At 39.8% G+C, this 18,047-nt stretch overlaps 1 protein-coding gene across 2 annotated transcripts in view; it reads left to right on the forward strand.

Annotated features, from left to right (window-relative positions):
• METAP1D (methionyl aminopeptidase type 1D, mitochondrial) overlaps positions 1 to 18,047 on the forward strand; it is a 44,337-nt gene that overhangs the window by 1,676 nt on the left and 24,614 nt on the right. The window lies entirely within an intron of this gene.

An 18,047-nucleotide genomic window follows, 5' to 3' on the forward strand; every position in this document is an offset into this window, starting at 1 on the left:
CAATTTTCCCTGAATTGGACAGTTCAGTATAATTCAATTTGCAAATACTGAAAGACAGAAGTAATTTTAATTAGATTTCAGTCCACCTACGGGAATCTATTCCACCTAAATTGAAGGAAAATTACTTTTTGATAGCCTCTTATGTGATATCTCTTCATACTTCTGGTGTCACGTTTCTATGAATGATGAAAGTTTTCATTATTATGGAACTGTTTCTAGATAAGCGCATTTGAAAAGCAGAGATCTTGAAAATTAGTGTGCTGGTTAAATACTTTCTCCTTATATTGGAAGGAGTTAGGCTGTCATAAAAATATGTATTTATTATGTTTGAAGATGTTGAATGATTATGCTTGTGAACAGTTAAAAAGTGTAATTTTTTTTGTTAGATGTATCAGAGAATTTATTTGAATATTTCCTGTCTTGTTGTTAGAGGCAGACTTGCAATACTGTCAACTGTATGGGAACTGCTGAATCATGGCCTGAATCTCTGATTGACCACCTGAGGCGAGCAATGAGTCAGCCACGGGAGCACAGGTGAAGCCAATTCACCTGTGCTGCTGGAAGGGGTGGAGCCTGGCTCCACCTCTCCTAAGACCCATTTAAGAGCTGACTGCCAGTAGGGAAGGTTCTCTTCTGGAGATCCCTTCCTCTGGAGTTCCATAGTGAGCCCAGGATACAGGCAGGTATTCTATCTATTCTGTTTGGGTGTAATCTATTCTGTTTGTGTAGCTAAACTCTCTGGTATATTTCATAACTATGGTATCTGTACATTCATTGGTTATACAGTCAACCCAAGAAGAAGGTGTGCAGCTTTCTAAGTCTGTGAGTCGCTTGCACAAACCTCTGGGATTCTGTAGGCTCCAGCCTGTATTTCAGAGTGGCCTTGCTCTGGATTTAGATGCCACTCTTTTTTGAACTGTATTTGTGAAGGATTTTACAGGTGATGTGTAGGAATGCTAATTGTATTTACCATTTTGTAAAAGATAAATAAGAAACTGCTAGAACAGCCTCAATGATGGCATGCTAACCTCTCACAATTTGTGCTTATAAATAATACTGGTTGTATGGTGCTTTACCAGATTGTAAATGCTCTAATTACATACTATGACAGTTTCAGGTATTACAATAATTGCATCTGTGATGTTCATTGGTAATAAAATCAAGAAGATATCAAAGAACTGCATGTCTCCAAAGGCAACTTAGGTGATTTCAGGCATAATAATCTTTTATTGATCTATTAATTTTTGGCAAGTAAATTATGGTAGACTAGAAGCCCCTATTTGCTCGTAATGAAGTTTCAGGACTCAGAGCCACAGGAAAATAATTGATGAGAAGATATGCCTTGTTGAACAAGTCTCTTATTATGTTAAATACTGGTATTACTGTTTATTACATTGCTTCCCTATCTCTACCTATGATGAGTATTCCTTAATAATCTGTGATGCGTATTATTGCCAGACATATAAAGTTAAGCTATTGTAGACTGAAGGGTGTATGATGTATCTCTTAGATACAGCCTGCACACACAGACCATGTAGGTTTATTTGCTTGTGCATTACTTTGTCTGCATTCTGACAGAACTGGACGTTTTGCAGGTATCATAAACAGGTGCAGGTAAGCTTTTAAATCCTGCTTGTGTGGAAAAGCTGTAGATGTCTTCCTTGAGTAGTTTGTAATGTGCAGTTCTGAGGATTGTATTTTTCTTCTGTGGATGGAGAGCCATATTAAAACGTTTGTTTTCAGGACATTTTCTGATAATTCTACTTTTTTCCCATCCCTTAGCACCATGAGGAGGAAATATGTGATTAATACATGTTTATAAATCTTTTCTAAAATAAAGGGGGGAGGGGGAGGCATAGCTGGAGTAAGGCTGTTGCACTATGGCTTCAAAGCCTCATGCTTCCAAGTTTGCCTAGAAGTGCAGAGTCTCATTAGAGATCTTTATTTATTAGCAGTATTTTCTGTATTACAAAGCATATTATTGGGGTGTGTAGACCAGGTCTGTTTGCCAGGTCTGGTAGTAACATGTTGTTGAGTGTTGTGTATCCTTCAGAGCCTGTCTAGATAAAATAGAGTATTTCAAAGAAATAAAAGGAATAAAAACATCTTCTCCAGTAAGGTTGCTCATGAGACTATTCTGAAGCACTGCAGAAGTTGGAAACATTAGCTCAGACCTTGTAGGGATTAGACTAATAGAAAAAGATGTCAGCAAATTACTGAGGCAGTATGAAGCAATTATTTTATGTCCTTCAGGTAAAGTGTGTGTATATATATAATTTTATGTAGTATGTTTCTGTGTGATTAGACATGGCTTTAACATTTAAGATAGTGAAGCAAGCAGTCAGCTTTCAAAATATCATTTTATGGTGAACTCTGCATACTGGCATGCAGAAATGTGCTATAGAGCCAGCAGCCAGGAGGCGCTTAATGAAATTAATAAAGGAAGTACCTGCTGGAAGTATCTTCACATCTTTCTTTCCTGGCTTTTTGGCTTGGAAACATAGTCAAGATCAAAACTGTTACTTCACTGAGAATATCTGTCCAAAACTTCTGTGGTTTCCACCACCTACAAGGGTAGAGGGCTCTTCCTGCTCTGGGAACAGTTTCAGAGCTGCCCTAGGGAACCAGTCTGTTTCCATCTTTTTGATAATGTGCTTTGAAATGAGTTACATTTTTTTTTTTTCAGATGTTGCTTGCCCTTTGCTAAGTGTGACCATAAACTCAGCATGTAGAAGGCTATTCTCATGATAAGAGTGAACCATTAGAATTTCTTAGCATTGTTGATAGTCAAATACTAAAAGCATCTTTTCACCTGTGCCTTTATCATTGTTAATCTTAGAAATGTGCAAATCAAAAATCTTCAGTCCTCACCTGTAGAAACTTCTAATTTTTTAAAGCCATTTAATGCATTAAAAAAAAAAAAACCTGTATCACGTATAGATACCAGTCCTGGGGGAAACATTTCCTGGTATCTCAGGCTGATAATGAGTATGTCCTAGAAGTCTGAAGGTTTTTTGGCAGCTGGGGAAAGTGATTGAAAACTTTTGTCAGAGAGTTTTCAAGATCAAATGATGCTTGGCTGCACTGTGCAATATGTGAGCTGGGCAATTAGCTGGAAGCAAACATTAATTCACATTTTCCATTAATTTGTAGACAGACTCGTGTCTCCAGAACTTAGCATTAGCATTATCAGCTGCAAATGATGCAGGATGGAAGTTCAAACCATTTGATCGCAGCACACTTTTAACATTTTCAAATGATTCAGAGGTAGTTTCATCCCTGTCTTGCAAAACGTCAGGCAGACAGGGAATTATTCCCATTTCGATAGTGCAGCAATGAGTAACTCTGGGGGAGACATGCACTTTCATGGTTTGAGGCATGAGAGAAAAAATATTCCCCTTTCAATAAAGTGTTTAATTGTTGTCTTCTGTCAGCTGAGAGGTAATGTGTGTTGGCAGCACACAGAGCCTTTGTTTTGATGTGACGTGTCACTGCTAGCTGGGGGGCATTTGTGGGGCATGGTTTCTCCGCTAGCTTCGTTCTCCCCATTGACAACAGCCAAGGCTGTGTTCCCAGGAAGGAGGCTCCTTAGCAGGTGTCCTCACTTCACCCACCTCACAGCAGGCCAGCCACCATGCTGGGGGCTGTGCAGCTTTGGCCACCTCCGCAGGGTCCATTTTCAGATAGCAGAAAATGTGAGGTAAACCCAGCTATAATCCTTCTGGCAAAACTGAACTGTTACATTTTGCATATATCCTTTTCCATTTTGCAGGCTCTTCTCTTATGTCACCATTCCCTAGACAGGAAGGAGCGCCCCTTTCTTTCTCCATTTCCATTTCATGGTTCTGTCCTGTGGCAGCTAGGTGCCCTGGTGTGAAGCTGGTGCCCAGCCCTGTAAGTGGGCTATGGTCCCTGAAGCAAAAGTGGTATACTGTGTGGCAGATCTCGGCTGGTCCCTGAACTTCCTTAATGCAATGTGTAGCATTTGAACAGTAAGAACAAAGAACTGAAACTTGCTGTATTCTGGATGTGGCATTGTGAATGGCAGTGTATTTTAGAGCATCTTACCAAAGCAACAGGATGAGATGCCACTTGAGCATATAGTAGAACAGGTTGTGCCTCCTGGATCTCAGCTCAGGTAGCTACGGGAGACAAAAGGGGCTGAAATTGTTAACAGTGGTTGATGGATGGAGAAACTGTAACTCCAAGGGAGTAATTTGCAGAGCATCTTGTAGAAGTGTGACATCAGGAGAATTAAATGGAGTCTGAAACCTGTGCTAACACTTGCTATTTCTAAGCTGCTGGGTTAATGCACTGTTTAAAAATGGACATATATGAAGTGGCTTTCTAGATTTAGATAATATATTCCTTGCAGTCTAGTTTTGCACTTAATTTCCTTAAATAGATGGGAAGATTACTGTAAGATGGACACAAAAATGACATCTGATAGCTAGAAAACTCTGAAATTCTGTTATGAGTGATTTTCAGACCTGTAGGGGAAGATGAACTACTCCATTCTGACATGTTTCCCATTATTTCTTGCATGATTTTCAATGTATAGAGATGATAAGGTTGATGTTGCAACAAAAAGCAAGTCTGTTTCAGTGGTTGAATCGCTTTAGTACAATGACATAGTGTTTTCATTTCTTACTCTGAAGTTTGGGTTTCTGCTGAAGTCAAATAGAAGATCAGCTGTTTCTAGTTTTGGATTTGCAGCGAAAAGTACAGCAGAGATCTGTGTCAAGAAATCTGTCGTATTTGGACATGCTAGATATAATGCTCTGGTTTTGACAGTTGTGAATCATGAGCAAATGTAACTGAAAGTGTAGGAATTTCTAGCAATGTTCACAGACAATTCTCCTGTTCTGCTGCAAACTATAATTTTAGAGTAGATATTGGTTGTATACGCAGTCTGTAAAGGGCTTCTGTGCTAAAACTGCCTGCAAGACTCCAAGTTACAGTTATCTCAATTGCCATTTGGGATTGTGTAATTTTTCCTCTTTTTCATTCCTCCTTTCCTCTTACCCACTCCCAAACCAGCACAGTTTGATAGCACTTGGAAATTCACATCTGGTGAGGCACTTTGGTACATCTTCCTCTGCATGCCAGGTTGGGTTGGTGGCTTGCAGTGCTTCTGAACACCACACCCCAGTGCTGTTGGTCTAGCTATATTTATTAACATTAAAATATAATTGGGACACTTTTGCATACAATCAAATGGGAGGGGGATAGGTTACAGTACAATTGTGGGGTTTGTTGCTTTGTTTTACTTTTTGACTTTTGTATCTTTTCAAGCTGTATGCTTTGTTGCAGTGGTTTCTCTCCCAAGTATTTCTATTTAAGATTTTTAAGATATACCTGTGTGCTGGATCTAACTTTCATATTACACATATACTTTCTCTTCCTTTTTCACATAAGGAGGGGTCTGTACTTTGTGTGCTCTCTGCCTTACAGTTACACATCCTGCGGAGAGACTGTTTGACTTCAATGTTTTAATTTAATTTTCTAATTTTTAACTACACATTTCTGGAGTTTCCCTGACCACTGCTGTTACCTGGTGGTGCTGATATTTCATCAAGTTTAGAGAAGTGATCTACCTGGATTTGGGCCTGGGCGAGCTGCTGTAGCTGATGCACCTGATCCCCTCTGCTCAGAAACCCAAGCCCTGTAGTGGCAGGATTCCCAGGGGCACTGAAAGAAAGCTGCCTTCAGATGCTGCTCCCTGCTTTCGTTTTCTTTGTTGTTTTTGCATAGCTGCACTTTATGCTGATGGGCAATGTACCTCCTCACTAGCGAGGTCTTCTGGAGAAGAGATTCTTTTTAAAATAGAATGGAAACGGAAGCAGCTAAGGGTACAGGTAGTGAAGAAGTTACTTTGGCATCTCTTGATTGCTATTTAGAAATAAAGCAACAAGTTGTTAAACAAAATAAAAATGTTGTAGCTTTAGTGTTACTCTGATATGTTGATTTCTTATTATATAGTCATTTCTATGCTTTCAGTGCAGATTGCATATTGATTTTGTTCTGCCATGTTTCTCCTTTAATCTGTTTCATTCTGTTGCGAGAGCTACATTCTGTAAACACTGCATATGATTACAGATGAAATTCCTTTATTTAGAAAATGTTTGTAGAATTATTTTTTTTATTATGATCACAGAATTAGTGTTGTCATGTAATTAAATTCAATTGAATTTCCCATATGTTTTGTTTTTACTTTGCTCTTATGCCTCTCTTTTTATCAGGATATATAAATTTCTCTTTTGGTTTTTGGGTTTTTTTTTTGTTTTATTTTTAATCATGATGTTGGCAGACAGATACAAGCGTGTGCCTGTCCTGCTTTAAAATATATATGAATACTTATAATCTTAAAATTCTTCCAAATTGGGAGGGGGAACCTGTAATTTCTTCTTATTTGTCAGACTTATTCCCTCGTTGTTTTGAGTAGTGTGATCTTGCTGTCTTTTTCTTTTGTAAGATTAATAGCTACATATATGAGAAGAGTCATTAAAAGCTGCTGCTTCCTATTTCAGCCTTTTTGACCAGGCTGACTGGACAAGCAGTCAGAACATGTTAATTATTCTTCCTGATAAATGCAGTTCTGCCTTGTTCATGTATTTTTTGCTGCTCAGATTTACCTATCTAACAACATATACATCATTATCATAGAATTATTTTCCTGATATCCTAAGAAAGTGTGTGGAAACCTGGCTTTCAACTACTTGTTTTTCTACTGTTGTCAGTTTTGTGAACTCTATTTTTCTGAAGGTGAGCTAATTACCCTGGGAGGAACTACAGTAACTAGAGAACTTACAGAGCTCACATGATAAATGTGCTGATAGAACAGATAAGGATTCTCACATTTATTTAATTAAATCTAGTGGCTCACAAGCATCTGAGATAAAGATGTCTTTACTAAAAATGCAGTGATTCTGTTCCTGTGGTAAGGGAAGAGAAGGTCTGCTGTAGCACAGTGCATGTATTGTATTACAGTTCACATCTCTCAGGCTTCTTCTCTGCTCAAGATTTAACATTTCTGCTGTTTCTGACATTTTTAAAAAAGCAGTGGGGGAAAAAAAAAAGCAGATCTTATGCATCAGAAAGTGTAGCTATAACCATGTAGTATGATCACATTAAAAACTTTTCCCAATCTCCAGCAAGGGAGAAAGTTACTGGCCTTGCTTGCCAACATTAATTCAAAGTTTAGGATAATTAGGGATTACCTGAGAACCGTAGCTGAAGTTGTTTCCTTGCATTGTGGCTGTATCTGGAGGCCACAGATTTCACATTGCTGTTGTTAGCATAGTGCAGGATCCTCACGCTCCAGCGTGAGCAGCAGTTTGTGAAGTAAGGGAGAGGCTGAGGCTTCGCCTGCTTGCTGTGTGTCTCACCCTGGTGTCTGCGGGACTTCATAGTCCCCAGGCTGACGGCTGTGGTGGGAGCAAACAGCTTGGTGGGGCACCTTCTTGGATGAGCCACTGAGCTTGCTGTCTCTCCACCTACAATACAGGTATTTATCTACCTTGCAGGTGCATTGGCTGAGGTTAATGAGTTGTTTGTAAAGCACTTTGAAGATGAAAAGCTCTGTAAAAATGTTAAGTATAATTATGTATGAGCTCTCGAGTGCATAATGGCTGTTTGCTTGCTAGTATTTAAAGCAATTTATAACACACTAAGTATGAAAGGCGCTCTGTGAAGTCAAGCTCTAGTTTCCATTTAAGAAAAGTCACTCTTATTTTGTGTTTGGTAGTTCAAGTCATACCACTCATCCTCTGTGTTCCACAGTGAACAAAAACATTTGGAAGATTTTTTTTGAAGAGTTTTGAAATGGATCCTTTCAAGTCATTATCTGGTAAGGATTTCTACTCTTTCAGTCATATCTTACCCTATCTGTATGACCCGGCTTTTGTTTGCTGAGTTCCAGCATCTTATCCCTCCTTCCATTTTACCAAATGTTCTTTCTGTCCCTTCTTACGCTTCTGTTTGTGTGGCTGTGACCTTCCTCTCCCTGTGTTGGGAACTGGGACGCATTCATAATAAACTTATGTTTAAACTTAATCTTTTCAGTCTTTGGGTACAGGCATAAAGAAAGGATATTTGGAGAGGAGATAGTGTGGAGAGGAGAAACTGAACTGTTTGTTGGCAAAGGGTAGTATCACATGATAACATGATACTACAGAGGTTATTGGACAGAGGAAATTTGATATTAGTTATTAAATTCCTATTTAGATCATATTAAAAACATACTATGTAAATGGAAAACAATTTGGAAATATTTTATGGCATTTTATGTCAGAAACAAAGTGTGGAAAGTTGTTTATCTCGTTGAATAGCTGATTCCCTGGGGAGTTTTCCTTTTAGAGCCGTTGTCCTTTTCAAATCAGTGGATGCCTTTCCCTATATGTTTTAATTTCTGAAAAAAGAAGAAAAGGTTGGAAGCCAAGTGTTCATTGAGCTGCTTATGCTGCATGGAAGGAAGCCTTAGGGTAATAAAGGGCTCTTCAGAGCTCCTCAGAGGTCTTTTGGCAGCTTTACACTGGAGTAGTATGCAGCCTGAGAAAACTTTCATGAGGGTGTTTGAAAGTCGTACTGTTCTCTCACTGATGTAGAAGATAAATAACCAGCCACTGTAACCAGCTGTGTAAAGTCTCCAACTTCTGCATTTTAAGGATGTTTACTTTCATGTATTTATACTTAAAGTCACTGTTTAAAGTGATGTTTTAGTTTTAGATCAGGCGTGTTTTGAATGGTGAAGGACTACTGTGGTAAAGAACGTTATCTAAATTTATACATTAGCACTTACAGCATATCAGATGTTATCAGGTTACTGTTTCATGTTTAGCTGTACGTGAAGTTAAATCAGGTCCTGCGTTATGTATTTTCTAGAATTATGAAAATCGACACACTTGACATAATACTGAAAGAAAATGACAAAGAAATTATTTTTCTCACATACATCCAGCTGTTCAGTCTCAGATCTTCTGACTAGAGTTGGGGAAAAAGCAATAGTGAACTCCTAACTTTCTTCCGCTGTGCGCAGGCATAACTGGAGCAGAGACACACCTCTTTTTCTGACTGTGCCATTGCAGTGGTAGCAAACATATCAGAACTGTCTTCACTGTGTCCGTTTGCTCACTGGGTGGGGTTCAGGGCTCCAGGTATTAATTAAGTTGTGATCAGAACCATGGAATTTAATTCACATTTATATCATTTTGCAATAGGCCGCGCAGGTAGTTTGAAGTGAAATTCACGTTTTCATGGTTTATGGCAGAGTCTTAGAACCTTTCCCGAGTTTGCTGATTTGAGGATGATTTGAGAGCCAGAAAGAATTGATACCTCCTCCAGTACATGTCTCAGGTGCAATTCTGCCAATACTTATAATTCCTGTTATCACATCCTTTATGTACTCTAGCACTACTCTAGCTCCTCACCTGGAATTTATCCAGTGTTGCAGAAGTCTGCTGACAGACAGACCAAAGACATGTTGAACGTGGAAGGTGTCTGGCTCTGTAGTGGGGCCGCTGCAGAAAGCTGCAGGAGCACCAGCACTAGTTCTAGGAATGAGGCTTTGGCTCTGTCCAGCTTTCAGAGTAATTTATAGTGTGCCACAAAACACATCTGGATGACGGTTTAATAAACAGCTTCACTGGCCTGAATTTTAATTAGAAAGATGGTGATTTCAGCTGTGATTGCACTATTGAAATTGAGACATAAGAATTTCCACATGCAGATCTGTGGTTCTAGTAGAGCACTCTCAAGATGGGCGTGCTGTCATTGCATTTATCAGGATTGCTGACCTTCCTTGCTAGCACCGATGTGTACTGCTTGCCACGTGTAAGCTCTGCTAGTAGCCTGGTTTTTATTTCCTTCTTCAGTCTTTCCCATGTTCATCATGAAGTGCAGTACATGCCCATGTCTCTCATGACACAGAGACAGCTAAGCAGCCTTCTTTTTCAGCTTTGTCAAGGTTATATGTATGCTGCTGTATTTTTGCTTAAGGGTGGAAAAAAAAAGTCTTTTTTATATGTCAATTTGAATGGAAAGTCTTTTGCAAAATATTTTTTCACGCAATTAATGTCTTCACAGATTGTGCCCATTCAGTCAGTTCTGCCTCTGGAGTTCTTTCTATCCTAACAAAGCTCTGAACAAATACATACAAAAGTGAGCTGGGTTCTAGCTGTGGCTTCCTCAATTGCAAGCAGCTGAGTCTGCTTCTAGGAAGTGGGGGATCCAGCTGTGGGCTCAGATTGCTGCCCACACTGGTCTGCATCTCCAGGGGCAATACTGTTGCAAAGCTGTATGTTTGAACCACAAGCCTAATACAACAACAACAGAAGGAGAGTTACAATGGATGTTTGTCAAATCATGCAAGAGAATCTAGGAGTTCTGAGTTGGATTTGTGAATTAGTAATTGGCTAAGTGGGATGTCCCTGTGGAGACTTCCATGGATTGCTGCCCAGCTTTGCAGACAAAATAGCTACGCTTGCTCTGAAGAAATGCCTGTTGTATTTTGCAGGCAAGTTAGATTATCTTCATCTTGAGGAAAGCAAAACACTTACTGCTGTTTATAGATTTACTATCTGTGCAAATCCTTTTCAGTTTAGTGATCTTCAAATTTTCAGTTTAGAAAAGGATTTGGAAACTTAATCTCTTGAAAAGACACATTGCTTACTTGATCTGTTCTAGAAATTCAGATGGTGGAATAGTTCAATAAAATGTACATAGAAAGTGAATAGAGATGAAGGCAGTTTAGAAATTTATTTAAGCATGCTTGTATGGAAAGTAGCAGCCATGGTCCTTGCTCTGTCCATTGTTAGGACACCTGATAGAACAGAGGTTTTATGTGGTGACTGTTACTGTGAAGTTGCAGCAGCAGAAGTGAATGGGAGCACGGGTTTTGGTGGTGAAAAGCATTGCCTAAAGTACAATGGGTCTTCATAATCCAGTTTTAAGGGATTAACCAGGTACTGTAGCTGGTGTTTAATTGTCTTTGTTCTGACAAGATAAGTATTGCTTGTAGGTCCTCCAGGAAGTCTCTTGCAGCAGTAGCTGGGGTGTTGATGGTACAGGATGGGGTGGTCCTTCCTTACTGCCTAGTTCTTGGGATCTGACTGTGACATTTGCTCATTGGAGAGCAAGGGGGCTGGGGAGCAGGGTTGGGACACCTCTTGAGGACATGCTTTGGGAATTCACAGATGATTGATGGCATCGATCTTAACTGCTCCTGCGTTACATCAGACAGGTGTAGGGAAGTGAGCATGTCAGATACAGGCTTGTGTGTATGCTGTCACTCTTGTGAAATGTGCTGATATCCTTCATCTTCCCAAGACATGGGAAAGGTCATGGTTTAAATTGAACCTGTAGTCATCGCAGTGGCGATTATTGTTTAGTTTAATTGGTGGTAAATCAGCCACTAAGCTGGTGTAAACGGATGCCTTAGCTCTTTCTCAGTTAAGGTGCCTGCTGTAATCAGCTATTTATTAGATTCCAGTTAAACATTTATTGGTCCTGGAACCTGAGCATGGCAAACAAGGTCTGGGGAGATCCAAGTAGTAGAGCTTAGTTGAGCCTTGTACTTTGTCGTGTGCCAACTAGTGTGTTAAAAGCTGAAGCTTAGGTCCTGCTCGTTCGTCTGCATCCATGAACAGGAAGAGGAAAGGCAGTGAAGGTGTGACTGGGAGAGCGGTGGCTGCAAAGTGCCAAAGATGGGGGCAGGCAAGGGAACACATTGCCTTTGTGCCCAGGGTGCTGCAGCTCTCTCCTCCTCACTATGTAAAAAAACTGCACAAGTTTTTCCAGATGCTTCCATGGATAATTTTCCTTCTGTTCCTGACGGACGATTGCAGACACATCCCAGTGTTTGTGCAGAGAATGAGAGTGGCACCACAGAGAACTGCAAGCTGTCCTGCTGGTGCTGGGAAGGACGGCTGGTGCCTTGGGACAGGAGGGGCCTGGATTGCAGCAGTGCTGTGCAGGAGGAGCAGTGTTGTGTCTGGAGCCAGAAAACACACTTTGAAACCACTATGTGGGAAATGCAAAACACCTTATTACCCTTTCCCTACCACAGAAGAAAGCTCCTTTTTGTGTCTGACATTTGTGAAAGCTTATAAAAGCTCAGCGTCTGTGAGGGAGACCATTGCCATTCTGATTCAGACTGGCTGCCTCCCTCCCCCAGGCTGCTGAGAGCACGATGTTGGTGCATCTAAATTGCTGTCCCTGAGGTTTGCCCGTATCTGGTGGAGAAACCGCCAAGGAAGCACAAGGTTTCCATATCTCAAGCTTTCTGCCTGTCTAGGGCTGCTTTTTGGCCTCCTGGGGCTTGCTCAGCCTGCCTGGCCTTGCCGCCTGCCCAGCCCTGCGGCCCACCTCGCCATGCAGTAATGCTGATGAAGATCTACTGGCAACAAGTGGCCCGGTCTGTCTGCGTTGCCTTCAGCGGGAGTTCCCTGACAGCGGCCTTCAGGCAGGGGACGCCTCGCTGCCAGCACCATGTCAACAGGCAGGCTGCCCGGGTGTGCAGCGCGGCCGCCTGTCCCCGTGCCAAGAGCGAGTTCTGCTGATCCTGATCGGCTCCGTTTGTCAACACGCGGCTCCCGCTGAGCTGTGTGAGACGAGGATCGTTGTTGGCACAGGGCTGTCTGGCTGCGCCCGCCGGGGCCTGGCAGCCACCCCACCAGGATGCCAGCACCCAGCCTGCTCCCTCAGCCCTGCAGTTCTGCTGCTGGGAAGGGTTGGGATGGGAAGAGGGAGATTCCTTTGCTTCGTTTGCAAGGCTGCTTTTTTTTTTTGTGGCTGTCTGGATGATTAATGTGAATAGGAAAATACTGTTGACCCATTTAAATCACGTTAAACGACATCCATTGCTCATCTGCATAATGAAATACACACTGAACATTACAGCCTAAGTATAAGAGCCAGTGAACTACAAAAATAATATTTTACTCATTTAGATTATGAAGTAAAATATAGGACATTAGTACTAATCATAGTATTAAGTTTTAAGCCATGCAAATTGTAATTGTCAGTGAAAAAGAACTATAAGTTGAAAAGGCTATTAGCATTTCAGCTTTAACAGTTAATTTGAGTAATCTTTTTTTTTCTAGTGTGCAGCTCAGGAAAGTCTGTATGCAAAACATTTAATAATAAGTTCAGCACTGTTTGGTGTCATTATTTAATTTCAGCCATTATAGAAGTGCTAGAAATATTAATTTGCAGTATTCAAATGTATTGACATTTTATGTTACAAAGAGTAAATTGTAATCTTCACTTGAATAAAATCAAATCCAAAAGGCAAATTGTTAGTAACAGATGAGATAATTTTAAGCATTTAAGTATCAAAGCAAAAGCTGAAGCTTTTAAAATATGAATTTTATCAAATAGAGACATCATTTTCAGCATTTTAAACTAAATACAAATTTTAAAACACTGAATTTAGGCTGTCAGGTTTCTATGGTTACCCACCTTTCCAGTGGTTTTGTGAGATGTGTAAATAGGCCTATGAGTCACTTGTAATTATTTGTTTCTTGTTTGTTATAGTTGTAATTCTGTGTTCAGTTTGAATCCAATATAGTTCACACCACATGCTTTGGTTTATGTATATTTTAGTGCATATGATTGACAGTGATTGAGCATTTCTTATGGAGTGCTTGTTTTTTTTGTCGTAAGTGATGTATGTTGGTACTTCTGAAAAGGTAAACAGCTTCTTCCTGTATCAGTGTTTGATAAACAGGGACTTTTATGATAAGAAAGAGGTCTTTGTAAATGTTAAGCAAGGAGATAAGTGAAAGGCATTAAAAAAAAAAAAATTAAAACAGCTCCCAGGCGTTATACTCTTCCAAATTTGATCCATAATCCTATCATTATAATTCATTCAGTGGCCCAATGTCACATATTTATGAATAAGCTTTCAAGCTATGCATTAAAAGCACATCCTGATGACTGACAGGTTTAAAAATAAATGCTTTAACAAGGATGCTAGAAGTTATCTGCAGCAAGCTCTTGATTGGAGTATCTCCCTTGTGCAGAGCGTCTTCGTAGGGAAAAATCAAAGCTTTTTTCTTCAAACACCACAGCAGTGTAGCTGAGGCAGCTGTAAGCTCTTACATCTACCTGCTTGTGTATCTTGAAGTCCAGTGCACAGGATGCAGTGCCCCAACCTTACCCTCCATTCCAGCACAGAACATGGACATCTTCTTTTCAGTACAACACTCAGCGTCCTAATAAAACTTACATCTTGAAGTGGAAACAGGATAATACAAGGAACTAATAAAATTCAGCAAAAGGCAAGAAACACTGCTGTTTTTATCAAATGAATAGTAATGTAAGTACTTTATTAAGATACTCCTTCCCAAATTGCTAATGATATACACTCTTTTTCATTTTGAGATAAGACCAGCTTATCATTCAGGAATTACCTTGTATCCTTAGAGACTGGGCTGCAGTTGTTTATTGCAAGACGTCTTGTATTCTGGGGGGAGATAAGCCTGCTAACGGTTGCTTTTCTCCCTGTTCCTCAACCTATGCAGAAAATCCTGAGTTCAAGAGCAGTCCTGTGTTTTCTGAGCAAATATTATATATTTTTCAGCAGCCCTGCTCATCCACTGAAAGGATTTGTTTAAAAAAAAAAAGCATTTTTTGTGGTGATTCAAACATATTTTTCCCATTTCTGATGGAAAAGTAAGATATTAGGGTGGGAATTATTTTTAACTTGCTGCCAGCAACATTTAGTGCTGCATCAGGCATGGGTGCAGCATGTAAACATGTCAACTGAAAAGCACCTGTTTCTCAGAGCACTGGAGCAGATTTTATCCCACTAGGATTCGGTGAATATTAAGCTGTGGATGGGTGCATATTAACGACAAGATCCTGTATTGTGCACGTGTGTGAGAGGGCTATTGCAATGGCTTATTCTTTTAATCTGAAATGACTGCTGTTCTTAAACTGACTAGCTTGTTCCAATAGCTGTTATACCCCTATGACATCAAAGTGGGGAGCACAGTAACTAACCTGCCGAGCATAAGTCATTGCTCTGATGTTTTATAAAACCCAAAGATAGATAGAAGGTGTTTGAGAGGTATTTTTAACATGCAAACCTGAGCAGATATGTTTCTCATTCTGATTTACTGGCTTTATGATAAATTAACTTATTCAGTATAGGAATGTAGTAACAGAAGAGGAATGTTTCTCCTGCTAGTCACAGAAGTTGAAATTTACCAGATGTTGTACTTTGGAGCCTTAAATTCCCCTGGTATTAACTGTGTGAAACTCTTAATATTGCTTTGTCCAGCTTTTCAATCTGACTCATTTGCTGTGGTACTCTAGGCAGCACTTTCTGTTTATTTTCTGTTTGTGTTATGCTGTTGGAGAGGGAAGATTCAGTAGAAATGGCACTGGGAGGGAAGACTGTGCAGGAGAGCTACAGTGCCCCATTTCCAAAGTTAAGCATTCCACTCCAGGCGCATTTCAGGTAACAGACAATTTCGTTTGGTATATGCATAAATATAATTCAGATACAGCTAGATGTTACTCTGCATTTTTTAAGCCCCGTAATAAAATGAGAGAGTGCTGTTTAATGACATCAGAATTTTTCTCAGTCACTGCTTCGGTGTGACTGCATGTGTCTGTATACACAAGAGCTCAGGGAATCTGTTGAAGGGGTTTTTGAGGATATAAAATTAAATTTTCCTCTTGGCCTTATTTGTTGAAGTTGTACTGTGGGTTGCTGCTGATAGAAGGTGGCACCAAGCCAGCTTCCTAGCGGAGCTGCAGGAGGGTCACAGCTTGTCATGACCTGGGCACTATTACTTGAATGTTGTTATTATTGGGATGAAGTACCCTTAGGCTGTCATCCTTCCTGTAAATAGAAGAGGTTCTGATTCTCTGTGGCTTCCCAGTTTACCAACTTGCAGAACAGCTATTTTGTTGGCCATAGGTTTGATTGAATAATGAATTAGATGATCTGCATTATTCAAAAGGATCTAATTCATCATCTTAGCGTGCCAGACTGCAGCGAGTAATAATAAGGAAAAGCCAAACAAGAATGCATTTCTATGGAGTCTGTAAATTTCCAACCAATTAAAACATTCATTTGTAATAGTATATGGCAAACAAATTGCCAGGCTCTGCTCTCCATGAAGTAAAGGCAACATTTTTATCAGCCAGGAGTGTTGCTGGTGCTGAGGACCTGACAGGCTGCAGGAGGCCTGGGGAATGGAGCGGGGCTCATGGGGCAGTGAGAACAGCAACCCCTTGGTTCCTTAGCCAAACGACTTCTGTCATCAGTATCTGACTGACTGTAATAATTAAATGGAACAATGCCAGTCTGAATACAGATTTTGAAACATGCTGGTCCTGATTTTGGTTTGTCAGGGTACAGTCATAAGTGTGTTGCTGTTATAACTGAAGTCACATCTACCCTAATGAATATTTCATTTCCCCAGTCACGCTATTAAAACCAGAATGTTTTCACCGTTTTGTTTCTGTTTTCTCCAGTACCATCATGATGGCTGCGTCCTGTTTACAAATTGCTGCTGGTCACATTTTCAGTAGTCCTAGTAGGTTTTGCTTTCCCCTAATATGGGCAATTAGGAGGAAATATTTCTCACGAGCATGGGTTTGCTCTTTTCCGTGTAATGACATAGTCCTGTAATCCAGGAAACAGTGCTGTATGGTATCCATGTCCATGATTTCCTGATGTGGGAAAAAAGTGTGGAAAGCATCTGGAGAGGAGGAGACCCCTTTACCAGCTTGTTTCCTGTAAGCGAAATTGGAAGACCTTGTCTGTGCAAATAGATTTCAAAATAGAGTCTGCCCTTTGACTGTCTCCATAATTACACAGCTCTCTCTGTATTTTATTTGGCTGCCAGAGCAGTTAACCCCTGGAAGTAAGGGGCTGATGGTGGCGTGACCAGCACGGGTGTGCAGACATGACCATGTGAATACACTCTTGTTTAGAGAAGCCTGTTGTTAAGACCTCATTACAATATACTTTTACCAAATTTAACAGTTGTTACGTGTTGGATTGTGTTGATTAAGATATGCTATATCCTTAATGCAGAGAATGCAGAGGTATTAGTTGCAAAAAAGGAAAAAAAAAAAAAGAAAGAAAGAAAAAGAAAGAAGTTATTTTTCGGCTTTGATGTAGTCAACATCTGTCAACAGAATGAATTTGCTTTTGTTTAATTTCAAGGGCTCTTGTCCTTCTACTTTGCCCAATCAGTTTCAACTTGTGCCTGAGGCATTTCCCTATGTTGTTCTTTTTTTCTTCTTCTTTCTTTCTTTTACTTTTTTTTCCTTTTAGCAAATGCACAGGTTATTGCTTGTGAAATGTGAGCAGCTCTTCTGTTACACAGGTTACACGGAATTGGAGAGAACCTTTAATCTTTCCCAGTCTATTTTTGGAGCTTACGTATACCTCTGCAACGCTGGGATTTCAAAGTCAGTGTTTTATTAATTACAACTGCAAATAAAGGTCTATCAAGACACAACCATTAGTTCAGATTTTAAATTTGAGCATTAATATAAAAATATAAAAAGCTATATCAAATCTTATCTAGTTGCATTGGTTGGATTCCATATGATTAAGCTATCACATTTTCTACACTGCTTCAAACTTTAAAGATTCAAAAAAAGGAAAATGTGCACAAGAAGCAAAATGGTACGATTGATATAATAATAAGATGTACTGACAAGCCAGATTAAAAATCTCTAGTACTTCATCCTCAAATATCAATATACTCAGAAAATCTGCATGGTTGTTATAATTCAGGTTTTTAAAAAATGATAAAATAAATGAAATCACGTATTTAAAAATTAATTGCCTGATGTTTTCAGTGTTCATATATTCTAGGCAAGATTTGCTTTATTAAGAGCAAACTGCTTTTATTTCCTAAATAAAATTTTTGGCATGAATTCTTGTAAATCTAAATGATTTCACTGCTGTGCTCCTGTAGCTATTAGGACAGCCTTTATGATGGAAAGTAATTAATATGTTCTAATTTCAGTTTTGTTCCCTTTCACAGTCTGCTCTTGTTTGTTGGAGCGCTGAACCG

The sequence above is a fragment of the Phasianus colchicus genome, chromosome 7 (genome assembly GCF_987193195.1).
Source record: "Phasianus colchicus chromosome 7, bPhaCol1.hap1.1, whole genome shotgun sequence".
Lineage (NCBI taxonomy): Eukaryota > Metazoa > Chordata > Aves > Galliformes > Phasianidae > Phasianus > Phasianus colchicus.